General features: G+C 47.4%; 1 protein-coding gene across 6 annotated transcripts in view; it reads left to right on the forward strand.

Moving 5' to 3' along the window:
- Nucleotides 1–14,258, forward strand: part of nlrc5 (NLR family, CARD domain containing 5) — a 198,200-nt gene that overhangs the window by 63,061 nt on the left and 120,881 nt on the right. The gene's annotated exons all lie outside the window — the stretch shown is intronic.

The raw sequence follows: 14,258 nt of genomic DNA on the forward strand, positions 1-14,258 counted from the left end.
CCCTTCTCAGTATAGACAGGCTGTGAGGAAGCTTGCCCAGCGCCAGTTCAACCATTCTCGACTGATTGTACTATGGTGCGGGGAGAGAATTCTTGACTGACTGCAGTAAACTGCTGTGGGGGGTGGGTGGGAGAGAGGTACCATATTAAGGTGATTGCAGTGTTATGGTGGAGGTAAGGAGAGAATATGGGGCATACCAGTATGACACAAGTATAACGTTAAAAGGTTGTTCTAAAGCAGTTGCACTACAAAGTTTCCGGGCACTCTATATTTTTTATTTTGTCTGGGAGGTTAGTGCTGGCAGTCAATAAGGTTCCATTTCAGGCACTCACTGTTAGCATCAAGCACTTCCAGGTCAGATTAGGTGCAGAGTGTCCTGTACTCTGCCCTTTTAAAATGCTTTAGCCACTTCCACTGCCCCAGGTCAGGGCTTGCAAAATGTGTTCAGACAGGCCCGCAGCCTAGAACCAGGTGCCAGCCAGAACAAAGCAGCTGTTGGCTGAAATTGGCCGGATGGTAATAATGGGCTCTGACAGTAATGTGCCTCTCAGAGTGGATTGTGTGCTGCAGACACACATCAGAAAATTGTGTCGATGTGCGTTTGTGGCATGGTGAGGACTCGGATGATCTACCTTACTGTCCTTTTCCTTCAGACTGATCAGGCCTAACCACCATTCCCCAGCCAGCTACTATTGAACTTGGAGTATGCAGTGCACCCTTTGCAGTGACTGAAATGTGACAGAAGGCATTTACATAGACTCACAAAAGGCATCCTGTACATGCAAGATATTGCAGGCTGCTAAATGATATTTAAGCAATTTTGAATATAAAATTTCAGTTTCAGTTTCAGGTTGAGTGTGCCAGTGTCAGTCTCGGTCTGTTCATGTTGCCAACGTCAAATGCTTGAATGTTCGATTAAATCTGCTCAGCTATGTTCCAACCCTCCATGCTGCTCTCTAACACATACTCCTTTAGTACTCTTATTGACTACTTCCTTTTCAAACTGCCATTATATGACTGTTGATCAACTGACCCGATGGAAAGCACTGGCGCTGTTGCAAGTGTGTTTTCAGCCAGAGCTGACACTATCTCTGCATCGAATTATCACAAAGTCTGTGGTATTTTTAGCTCCATTTAAAGCTGGGTGTATCAATCTAAAAAGAATATTTTCCACACAAACCCCTTTTGTGTTCACTCAGTTCTCTGCTTGTCCTTACCGCACACTTCACTCAAGTTTATTTTGGACGTTGAGGCCTTGGATTTCCGAGGCGTCGTTAACGATATGGCACCTCGCCAGCGGCGCGGAACATTGCTGGCAGTAAGCGCGAGCTGGAAAATCAGGCACCCAAATCACAGGTCATCACATTTCATGCCAAAGACAACTGACTGGCAAATGGAGGCTTCGCTCACCAACGCAAGCCTCGTCTGAATAATTATTCAGATTAGGTCCCACACCAAATTTCACACCTTTTCTGGTGAGCTGTGCCCCAAGCTCTCACCCCACCCATAAAACAGGCATATCCACTGGTGGGCCTGCTGAAGTTGGTTTCTTAAAGGAAGGTTTTTTGCAAAGTTGATACTAAAGTGTTTCTTTATTGGCCAAGCATTGATTTTTTTTTAATGCATTTTATTCCCTGCAGAAGTTTCTGTTGCTGTGGAATGTGTCATTCCTGCATATTAAGGATTCTATTTTTTACAATACATTATTTCCTACACTAATACTGATTGCTACTTGCAGTTATCAAAGTGCTGAGGATGGGAATTCCTTTGTTTGGGTTCCTGTAGCACTTCATAATTTAGATGAGGAAGTCAATTTCATCAGGGCTCACTGAATGCAGCAGCAAGCCAAGTGACATATGCCCAGTCAGTCAGTTGACTGTGTACAGCTACTTGAAGGGACAGAGGGGGAGAAATCTGTGTGTTTAGCGCCACATGTTAGCGCCATGAGATGGTGCTAAAATGCCGTCCAGAGCTCTACCGTCAGCTGATGGCGGTTCCAGTGCCACACACCGTATCCGTCATGCCGGGAGCGCTGCCGGTTAACTCAGTCGGCAGGGACATCACAATCACAGAGATTATGACATCAGTGAGTGTGCAACGCTCACTTGACGCCCGATCTCCCAACTTCGTTTTGGTCATTGAACTTACCGGCTGGAGAAAGCAATGACCGGTTGAGGAGGTGTGCAGCAGCAGGAAGCCGGCTCCTGCAACACTATTTAAAGGGATCCTCACCAATCACTTGGACCTGACAGGGTTTTGCAATTTGAGCAGCTTTGTTCTACTTCCTGCTACTGCAAGAGCTTCCTTTAGACATTTCAAGATTATTTGGTATCAGGAGTGTTACAAAACTTCCTCATTATTTTTGAAAAGCTTCAAACTACAACACTTGCTAAAATCATGGGGTTGTACTGGCAGTCGACCTTGCCCTCCAGGATCTACGGCGGAGGGAGCACAAGCAGTGAGAAAGATGGGAACATTTGTGCAGAGCCATCAGGGCACTCAACAGGAGGGTTTATCCTCTGAGGGACTTCCGACAGCACTTCTCCTACCTTCAATTAAGTGAGGAGCAGTGTATTAGGAGGCTTTGCTTCACCAAGGAAGTGGTTACAGAACTCTGCCACCGAAAGGATATACTTGCTTTGGAGGCAGTTCAGAGAAGGTTCACTAGGTTGATTCTGGAGATGAGGTGATTGACTTATGAGGAAAGGTTGAGTAGTTTGATCCTCTACTCATTGGAATTCAGAACAATGAGAGGTGATCTTATCGAAATGTAAAAGATTATGAGAGGGCTCGACAAGGTGGATGCAGAGAGGATATTTCCACTGATAGGAGAGACTGGAACTAGGGGGCATAATCTTAGAATAACGTCCGTCCATTTAAAACTGAGGTGAGGAGAAATTTCTTCTCTGAGGGTTGTAAATCTGTGGAATTCACTGCCTCAAAGAGCTGTGGAAGCTGGATCATTGAATAAATTTAATAACGAGATAGACAGTTTCTTAATCGATAAGGGGATAAGGGGTAATGGGGAGCGGGCAGGGAAGTGGAGCTGAGTCCGTGCTCAGATCAGCCATGATCTTATTGAATGGCGGAGCAGGCTCGAGAGGCCGTATGGCCGATGCCTGCTCCTATTTCTTATGTTCTTATGTCTTGCAACCAGACCTCCAGCCTCAGACCAGAGTGACCACAGCTCTCCCAGTGGTAGTCAAGGTCACGGGGGCCTTCAGTTTCTTTGCCAGTGGATCCTTCCAATCTGCAGCAGGAGACATAGCTAACATCTCATAGTGCACCGTCCATCATTGCATGGCGGCTCTCTACAGCAGAAACATAGAAACATAGAAACATAGAAAATAGGTGCAGGAGCAGGCCATTCAGCCCTTCTAGCCTGCACCGCCATTCAATGAGTTCATGGCTGAACATGAAACTTCAGTACCCCCTTCCTGCTTTCTCGCCATAACCCTTGATCCCCCGAGTAGTAAGGACTTCATCTAACTCCCTTTTGAATATATTTAGTGAATTGGCCTCAACTACTTTCTGTGGCAGAGAATTCCACAGGTTCACCACTCTCTGGGTGAAGAAGTTTCTCCTCATCTCGGTCCTAAATGGCTTACCCCTTATCCTCAGACTGTGACCCCTGGTTCTGGACTTCCCCAACATTGGGAACATTCTTTCTGCATCTAACCTGTCTAAACCCGTCAGAATTTTAAACGTTTCTATGAGGTCCCCTCTCATTCTTCTGAACTCCAGTGAATACAAGCCCAGTTGATCCAATCTTTCTTGATAGGTCAGTCCCGCCATCCCGGGAATCAGTCTGGTGAACCTTCGCTGCACTCCCTCAATAGCAAGAATGTCCTTTCTCAAGTTAGGAGACCAAAACTGTACACAATACTCCAGGTGTGGCCTCACCAAGGCCCTGCATTGGCTTCCTGATCACCAGAGAGAAGCAGACGAGCGTACATGTGGCTTTGCCAGGATAGCGGGCTTCCTGATGGTGCAGGGCGCCATCAACTGCACCCATGTGGCTTTGTAGGCACCGCATAACAATCCTGAGATCTTCCGTAACCGCAAAGGCTACCACTCACTTATTGTGCAGTCGGTGTGCGACCACACACAGCGAATTCTCAATGTCAATGCCCACTATCCTGGCAGCAGCCACGGTGCCTTCATCCTGTACCAAACCGGTGTGCCAGCGCTCTTCCAGCCGACACATCAAGCTCGAAGGTGGCTGCTCGGAGACAAGGGCTATCCGCTCATGAACCTGGCTCATGACTCCCCTGTGCAACCCCAACACCCGTGCCCAGCACTCATAATGAAAGTCATGCTGCCACCAGGAACATCATCGAGCAGACCATGAGGCTACTGAAGCAACGGTTCCTCTGCCTTGACTGCTCGGGAGGAGCCCTCCAGTGCTCTCCGGAGCCAGTGCCCCATTTTGTGGTGGTCTGCTGCATGCTCCGCAACTTAGCAATCAAGAGGGCGCAGGCCTTGCCAGCTAGAATTGCGGGACCACCTCAGGAGGATGATGAGGCACAGGAGGAAGAGGAACAGGAGGGAGGGCAGAGACAGCGAGACAATCGGCCTTCCGGACGGGCTGTCCGTGACTGGCTCATCAGACTCCGATTCGCAAGAATGAAACCCCAGATCCCCATAGCTCACCTCATCCCCATCGTACAATCCTTATCCCACCCCATATCACAGAATCCTCCTGGGCGCAAAGCTGAAATGAGAGAGACCACAAAATATTCCAAACACAATTAATAAATGTATCTAGAAACATATCACATGGATTCTAAAAACTAATGACTCTTGTGCCTACCATAGTTGAATGGCTACCAATGTGTGCAAGGTGTGAGATGTAGGTGTGAGTGTTGCTAGGTAGAGATTGTTGGTTGTTGTGGTACATTGAGCAGTGTGTGAAGCTTGTGGTACAGATGGTGGTATGTAGCATTTGTTGAAGACTTCACTCACTTTGACCACTCATGTGAAGTTGTTAAACTTCTTCCTGCACTGGGTGTGGGTCCTGGGGATTACAGTGCTGCCCATGACGTGGTGTGCCACCTCTCGCCACATAGTCCGGCAGACTTGTGGCGAGGGCTCCTGCCAGTTGCCGGGTACAGGACTGCCCGCCTTCACTCCATTGCTAAAACAAATATCGCTAAAGCTTCATCGGAAAACCTCCGAGCTCTCTCCCTGGGCCGACGATCTGCCATCAGCATTTGTAATTAAATGCTACTTCTCCTTGTCCTTCTATTTAGGGTTGTTGATGCAGCTGCACAGCCAACAACGCTGAGAATAAGATGTTGCAGCATCAATGGACCTCCCCTTTATGTAGTGAAAAAAGCCTGTGGCACTCATTACTTGTGTTTAGACTGCCTCCGATATCGGTCGAGCTTTTCTGTGTAATGCCATTGAGCTTGACAAGAATCATGACTGCAATCATTTTAATGAGGGGCGAGGACGAATTTTGCGTGCATCCTGGATGATTTTTAGGTGGCGGTACTTCATCATTTTTAGTCTAAACACTGCACATTTCTTGGCTATAACAAATTTCTAACCCAGAGACTTTGTTTGCAAGGGGCACAATGTTCTGTGTAAAGGAGACCTCAGCTTGATGGGGCCCAGAAATGTTTACTGGGCGTTGGAGTTCCCCTAGACAGCATTGTGATATGTGTGATAGGTCATTGAGCCCAGCACCCATCTACTGACAGGCATGGGGCACTGCTACACTCTGGGGCATGTAACACTCCTCACAGCTGCAAGTCAGCTTCAACAACCATGAAACGGAATCAAGTGTTGTCACACTCCATCACTCACTCCATCGTTGGCTGCTGCCTTTCCTACATTACAACAGTGACTATACTTCAAGAAAATGCTCATTAGCTGTAAAGCACTTTGGGATGTCCACCTATCTCTGTAAACCTCCACATTGGGTTTTACTTCCACTCATTTTTATTGATCATTCCTTCCCTTGTCTCTATCTCCATGCTGTCTTGACAACGGCTGATATCTACTTAAAATCCATTTTGAACCTTTACAAAGAATATTTACCCCCATATCACTTTTAAAGTTTTTTTTTAAAGATTTTTTTTACATTTAAAAAACATTTTTTTTTACATTTACCAATTTTTTATTAGTTTGCAAGTCTGTACAAGGGGATCAGTTTATTTTTTTGACTCTTCTTCCTTGGACAGAGTCTTAATGATCTCTCCCTTCTTGGCCTGCAGACTATCTTATTTTCAATCTGCTGCTTTGTCCTTCAGCTGAGCTTGTGTTGTGGATTGTACAAAGGAATTTGGATAATGGAATAATGAATGCGTGTATACACAGTAAGCTTTCCTTTAATCAGTGAATGTTTCTTTTCCATCCAGTATTTATTTAAATTTCACTTTTTCAGTAAATATATTTGTACACATTGGTGTTTTGTGTTTGAAAAAATAACTTATATTTATATAGTGCCATTCACAACCTCAGGACATCCCAATGCACTTTACAGCCATATTAAGTACTTTTTTGAAGTGTCTTCACTGTTGTAAGGTATTGAAACGTGGCAGCCAATTTGCACACAGCATGGTCCAATAAACAGCAGTGAGATAAATGACCAAATCTGTTTTGGGTTGAGAGAGGAATGTTGACCAGGACTCTCCTGCTCTTCATCGAATAGTATCATGGGATCTTTTATGTCCACCTGAGAGGGCAGACCAGACCTCAGTTTAATGCATCATCCGAAAGACCACACCTCCAACAGTGCAACACTTCCTCGGTACTGCACTGGAGTGTCAGCCGAGATTATGTTTCTTAAGTTTCTGGAGTGAGACTTGAACCCACAACCTTTTGATTCAGAGGCACGAGCCAATGAGCCACGCTGACACCTAACCTTAGGTGTATTTTTTACTTATAGTTTTTGGGACTGGCTCAAGTTAGCTGGAGAAACTGCAATAGTTTGAAGATAGTATCATTTTCTTCACAAAATATTTTATTTACAGATGTCTCCTGGCCTACTCCCAGCGTTCAAAGAGCATAAATCGCTGGAAATACATTGGAGCTGTACTTCCCTCATTTGCATCTAAATGTAAAATGCTCACCCATATATGGGTAGGTGAACCATTTGCTACCGGGCCCTGGAAGCAGGAAATGGGAGGGGGAATTTTCTAGTGCCATTCGCCCCAGGATTGCCAAAATACAGTGGGGTGGGGGGAAATCTAAGCCACTGGGGTAGATTTTCAGCTTGCTGACCCTGGGTGTTGTAGATTGGCCACCCTTTATAGAAATCGTCCAAATTTAATTCTATTCATTTCAATGGAAATGAAAACCAGCGGTTTCTATCGCGGACGGCCGATCGACAGCGCCAGTGCCACTTGGGTGGCAAGCTGAAAATCTACTCCCATTGACCTGGTGTGCTCTGTTCATAGCTGGACATGGAACCACACAGCAGCAGAGGGAGTTGGATGTTGTTGTACAGTGTTTGCTTTTGGTGACCTCCACATCCCGTTTACTGTAAACTGGAGAAGCTGCTTCCCATGAATGCAGAGATTTGAGAGTAATTCCATCAGCATTTTGGAGGAAGACTGTCTTTAATTGTGTCTACCGCCTCGGTTATGTATCGCACCTGCACAAATGACGTGCGCCCAAAATGGAATCATGTGCCTGTTATGAGCACACTTTTTTATGGGGTACAGTTTATTTATGCTATATTTACTTGGCAATGTTTCTCCAATATCACTATTTTAAGGTAAACAAGGAGTAGCTGCTGGAGACTTCTAGGCCAACCCAAGGGGATGTATTTCTCCCGTGACTCCACCTCTGGCAGCAATACTAACCTTGCCAGCAAAGGCATCTTTTGTGACCACCAGAGGCAGAATAGCTCAGGCTAGTGTTCCCAACTCTGGTTGCATGTATTTGTGGAGGTGCCAGTCAAATAGCCCATCTCTAATAATTCCAGTCAAACAGCCCATCTCTAATAATTCCAGTCCCCATCTCTAATAATTCCAGTCAAACAGCCTGTGTCTAATAATTCCAGTCAAACAGCCCATCTCTTATAATTCCAGTCCACATCTCTAATAATTCCAGTCAAACAGCCTGTGTCTAATAATTCCAGTCAAACAGCCCATCTCTGATAATTCCAGTCCCCATCTCTAATAATTTTAAAAAGAAAGAAAGACTTGCATTTATATAGCACCTTTCACGACCTCCGAATGTCTCAATAGCCAATTATGTACTTTTGGAGTGTAGTCACTGTTATAATGTGGCAGCCAATTTGCACACAGCAAGCTCCCACAAACAGCAATGTGATAATGACCAGATAATCTGTTTTTGTTATGTTGATTGAGGGATAAATATCGGCCAGGACTCTGGAGATAACTCCCTGGCTCTTCTTCGAAATAGTGCCATGGGATTTGTTATGTCCACCTGAGAGAGCAGACGGGGCCTTGGTTTAATGTCTCATCCAAAAGACAGCACCTCCGACAGCGCAGCACTCCCTCAGCACTGCACTGGAGTGTCGGCTGAGATTTATGTGCTCAAATTCCTGGAGTGGGACTTGAATCCACAATCTTCTGACTCAGAGGTGAAAGTGCTACTCACTGAGCCACAGCTGATACAGTTTATTTATGCTATATTTACTGGGTAATACTCTCTCAAATACCACTATTTTAAGCTAAACAAAGACTTGCTGCTGGAGATTTCTAGACCAACCTAAGGGGATGAGTTTCTCCCTTGACTCCACCTCTGGCAGAAACTTTCAAAGAAAATGAAACCAAACCCCATTCTCTTTTAATGCCCCTATGATGTTTCTCCACGTTTGCTGCAGCAGCTTCCAGGAGAACAATCTTCAATTCCTGGACACCCCAGAGCAATCCTGCAGGTTTGGCAACCCTAGCTCATGCCCGTTCATGCCGGTCCATGACGTAGTTCCTGGTTCCTGGCCTCTATGTGCTTTCTCCAGCCGCTGAGGGAAAGGGGGACGGTGGTCCCAATCAAAGCTGCAAACTGTAACTTTCAAATAACTATGCACATCTGCAATCCTGTGCAGGAACAGCCATTGTTCTCTTGTTCTAGTGTAGCAATATAACCCAACTTGCAATACACTCGGCACAGGTACCACGGTACTAGGCTCCTGAGGTAGCATTGCTGAACTGCTTTTTGAAGTGTTCCTCAGTGTGGATCCACCAGTAGATTGGAAGATAGCTCTCGTTACATACAAGGAAGTGAAAGTCTGCCAGGAAGTGCTTAAGTGGTTATAGATTTAGTCATTAATTGGTAGTGACTGCTGTTAAACCAAACTGGCGAATATCTTATTGTGGCTGGTTGGCCTCTCATTCTGAGCCAGCTAGCTGCCAACTGTGCTTCATTGTGTAAGCAGTGTTGCAACTCTGTGCCTTCTGCCCACTTGCCAGTGCATGTTGGCCCGGTTCCACATGAGCAAGAAGTTTCTAACTGAAAATGCAAATAAATGTTTTCTCTTTACTCTCGATGAGGGGACTTTCCAGCAATGAGCAGTTTTGTTTCTCTTAACGAATGTGCCGCTATTTGGAGGAGCATGTGAGCGTTCTCCAGCCGCTGGTGGAAAGGGGGACGGTGGTCCCAATCAAAGCTCCAAACTGTAACTTTCAAATAACTGCGTACATCTGCAATCCTGTGTAGGAACAGCCATTGTTCTCTTGTTCTAGGGTAGCAATATAACCCAACTTGCAATACACTCGGCACAGGTACCACGGTACCAGGCAGATACTGACTATCACCGCCTTCATATTTTTAATTTTGAGCAGGAAAGTAAACAAATGCGAGACAGAGTGGAAAATCCGAACTCCAAATTCCAACGGCGCGAAGTTGATTGCTGGCAAGATTAGTATGAATCGGTAGCAACCGTTGTTTGGGCACTACAGGGGCCATTTGGTTACCAAAATGGCATCCGATATGCGCGCGCACACGTGTGGGGTGAATTACGTAGGTGAAGCTGTTGATGGCGTGCTCGCTGATTTGACGCCAGCGCTGCCATTTTGGAGCTCCACGCTCCAGCTAACACCCTCTCTTAAGCTCCCGCAGCTGAGCATGCGTTCCGCAGCAGGAAGGACCCTCCCCACTATGCTGTTTGAAAGGATCAACTACTTACAGGCTAGCTGCTGGTTGATTTCTCCTGGCTGTTGCCACGATTTTACAAGTGTTTGGTGTTTTCTATAATTGTTTCAAGTTGCAACAGTCTGGTGTGGCAGATGCTGAAGCACTTTTTGCTGACTTCCGCACAAACCACTTGCTGCCAGACATGGGTGCACTAGTAGACATTCCACTGGAATTTAACTTCATTATCTTTGGGCTGGGGGATTATTTGTGCAGAACCTTTGCCCAGGAAGTTCCAAAATATACATGGGCTACTGCCAGAATGGCCATTGCCTGGTTTCTCTTGTTAATACATTATGCAAATGCCCAGCAAAGATTAGAGTAATGTTGCTCGCAACAATGCAAATAGAGGCTGTAGTTTTCAAGAGCTGTTGGGTCAGTTGTTGTGGTGACGTGCCAGGAAAAGATTCCCATCACCTACCGTGAGATATTGCAGTGCACACCGTACAGTATTGAACTAGCAAACCAGGGATCATAGGGGGAATTTTAACTTTTTTTAAAAAGCGAGTGAGTTGAGAATGTTTGGGGAAGTTAAAGTGTTAAAAATGTGAATCCCGGCCTGAACATGCCTCCAACCTGCCCACATTCGGTTTTAATGGAGTTGGAACGGGGCCAGGCTGCCAACTCACTGCAGGAGGCAAGCCATCTATTTAAATATTATAATGAGGCTGGAAACCTCTTCTTTAAACTCCATTTTGTGTTTAACTGTAGCTGGTTGGGTTTTGCACACTTAGTAAAATTTGCCAGTTACAGCAAGGCAAAGACTGCTGCATCCAGGAGGTAAGTGCCTTTACACCTACCTCCTGAATCCAGGGTCCTTGCCTAGCCCACCCACTGCGATCGGAGACCCCCATAAGGCCTCAGATTGGACTCCCAGACTACCCCTCACCCCGCACCCCCACCACTGTTCCCCTCTCCCTCCACCACCCGATGCTCTGGCCCAGTTCTCCCCCCAACCCCACCCACCACAATCCTCCGGCCCCGATCTTCTCATTCTCTCACCCCCCCCCCACCCCCACCCTGATCCTCCAACCCAGATCTTCTCTTTCCCCCCCCCCACCCCCCCCCGCCACCCAATGCACAGGAGTCCAGCCCTAATCCAGTCATCCTTCCCCCACCCACTGCTCCAGCCCTGATCCTCTCTCCACCAGCCACCCCCCCCACCACCCAGCAGGTCCTCCTCCGGTCGGCCCTGGCCAGTCCTGATCCCTCTTTCCCTACTCTTTGTGGCCTAGTGCTGTAGGTCTACACGCCCACAGCCAGCCTCTCCATCTGGCTGGCTGCATGGGAAATAGAGGCTTCGAAATCGGCAGGGCCTGCGGGAGTACAGCTCTCACCCCTCCCCTGCCCCCCCCACCCCGCCACCGTCCCCAAGTAATCTTCCCCGTTAAAATTCCAACTCCAATTTTCATTGGAGCTTAGAGATATAGAGTTGGCTGGGTCTGGTACAGGTTCAGCGTCCCGAATCCGGAACCCTCGGGACCGATGCCGTTCCGGATTTTGCGATTTGCCAGATTTTGGAACGTCTTTCTGACGTCACGAATCCGGAAACACCCAGCCCAGGTTCAGGTATTTCTGGATTTCTGAATGTCAGAAAGGAAGAGGGGGTGGGGTGGCTGCTCATCGATGAGCTGAATGGGTCGCCGGGTGGGGCCCTGCCACCGTGGAGAAGTTCGTGTGGGCCCCGCCGAAGAGATGATGTCGCACGGGCCCTGCCGAGATGTTCGCGTGGGCCCTGCCGAGCAGATGTGCATTTGGGGCCCCGCCACCGAGGAAATGTTCGAGCGGGGCCCCGCTGCCGAGGACCTAATCGGGTGCCCCGTGAGGCTGTCGTGGGCCATGAGCCGGGCTGACCTCCGCTCCCGGGACGGAAGTTAAAGGGGATGTGTGCCGCGCCACGCGCTGGGCTGTGGCCCTGGAGCACACAGCCCTGGTGGCCCACTGGAAGCCATCAAAGGGCCTGAAGTGTTCGCAGCGGCCATCCATAACAGAAATGGAGGGGCGTTGAAACACGTCAACGCTACGAATCCGCGCACTGCTGCTGAACCCGCACATGTAGCGCCACGGACACCGCCCCAACAGGAAGTGGAGCACGTGACATTGCGCTCCATTTCCTGTGAGGGGCAGTAACCCGATTTTCACGGCCAAGGTGGGTCTTCTGCGCCGGGTGCAGGAAGTCACGCCCCAACATGATTACCACCCCCAAATGGGTCGCAATCCAATTTCACCCCTAAAGTCTTGTGGCTTCAGGCCAAACAAGGCCAAGGAAAACTCCTACCTATTGCTGCCATGCAGCTGACAGAACTGTACTCCTTCCTGTTGAACATCACTTGGGGGAAGTACATCATAAAATGTCCTCGGAGTGGGCATCTAATTCGGGCTGAATTTGCTTCCGATGCCTCCGACCTGCAAAAAAAATACAAACTTACCTGGTGGTCCGGGAGGTTCAGCGACTTGTGGTCCTGGGCCTCTACACGAAGATCTGTTAAAAGGCCCACGTATCCCGGGGCGCAGCCGATTCGCAGGCGCTCCTGGGATCACCTGGGCCGGCCCAACCAATCAAAGTAGGGGCATTCCCATTCATACTTAATGAGGATTTCATGTCAAGACACTCCCATAAGTAGGAATGGGGATCACATAAAAAATACCTCTACACATCAAATAAATTACAAAAAAAATTACATATTTAAAATGAATTAAAATGGCATTTAATTAAATATTTAAAACAAAAATGTAATTTTTTGAAAAATAAATTTCCATGTTTAAACTTACCTTATTGCACATCGTTTTTAATGTATGAATGAATGAAAACATTTTATGTTTATGTTTTTTAAAACTCTTACGCTGCTAAAAGCAGGCCTCATGACACAACACATTGCTCACTGCTCCATCATGATGAAGCTGGGAGACCAATCCTGATTCAATAGAGAGTGTAGAAGAGCACTCCAGGAGCAGCACCAGGCATACCTTAGACTGAGATACCACCCAAGTGAAGCTGCAACACAAGACTACCTGCATGCTAAAAGCAAAAAGCAGCAGCGTTTGACTGAGCTGAGCTGTCCTACAATCAATGTGTCTGAGCAAAACTCGGTAGCCCTCCCACGTCAAGTTGAGAATGGGAGTGGAGATTCGAGCAGCTAACGTCCTATGTTTTCATTGAGATCCCGATGGCATTTTATCCATTGACTGAGCGAAGCTCTTACAGCGGCCAACCCGCTCAGTAAAACCTGTCGGGGAAGAAGCCTTCGACCTGAAAAGTAATGTCAAACTGATCTTTGCGGAACCCAGAGGAGCAGGAATTCCCCCACAAGGAAAGTCTGGGCCTCTACTGCTTTAAGTATCCACCCCTCCCGGCCAGGAATTCCCCCATACCACAAGGAAAGTTCGAGTCTCTACTGCGACAGGTTCTCCCCCCACCCTCTCTTCGTGACTTATCTGAATGCCGGCAGGAGGCTTCCAGGCTGCACAGGTGGCTGGCTGCCTTCTTACGCCTGCCTTGGGCGGGCGGGTGACTAGGATGCAACTGAGCCTTTAAATAGCCTGGGCCTCAAATTGATGATAGGGGGTGGCACTTGCCCCTCCCCCTGTCCTCCTGAATTCTGCTCACAGTTAAAATTCCCCCAGTGTTGTCCTTGGTGTATCCTCACTAGTGTGAAGCAATCTGACAGCCAGTTGTTTTTTTCCCAGAGATGCAACATGTGTCAGGAGAAAGGCTGCGTATCATTCGTTGCACAGCACATGCACTAGGACCCCCCCCCTCCCCACACCAAGCTGTATTTTCTGCAATGCTTCCTTTAACTTGCAAATAACAAAATAGGTTTATGTGCATCGTTATATTGATTCCAGCTCTTACTTAGCTGCTGTTTCGATTGTTTGACCTCACTGTATAACGTACCGACCGACTACATCAGGAAATGGTAGGGAATGGATTTACAGCCATGATCCGTGAGTTGTATTATCAACAAGCGCCTGGCAGCAGGAGCATGCCCACCTTGTATAAAACAAGAAAGAACTTAAGAACTTGCATTTATAAAGCATCTCTCACGACCTCCCGAGATCCCAAAGCGCTTTATATCCAATGAAATTCCTTTTGAAGTGTAGTCACTGTTGTAATGCAGGAAACGTTGCAGTCAATTCGCACACAGCAT

Source organism: Pristiophorus japonicus, chromosome 13, assembly GCF_044704955.1.
Source record: "Pristiophorus japonicus isolate sPriJap1 chromosome 13, sPriJap1.hap1, whole genome shotgun sequence".
NCBI classification, from domain to species: domain Eukaryota; kingdom Metazoa; phylum Chordata; class Chondrichthyes; family Pristiophoridae; genus Pristiophorus; species Pristiophorus japonicus.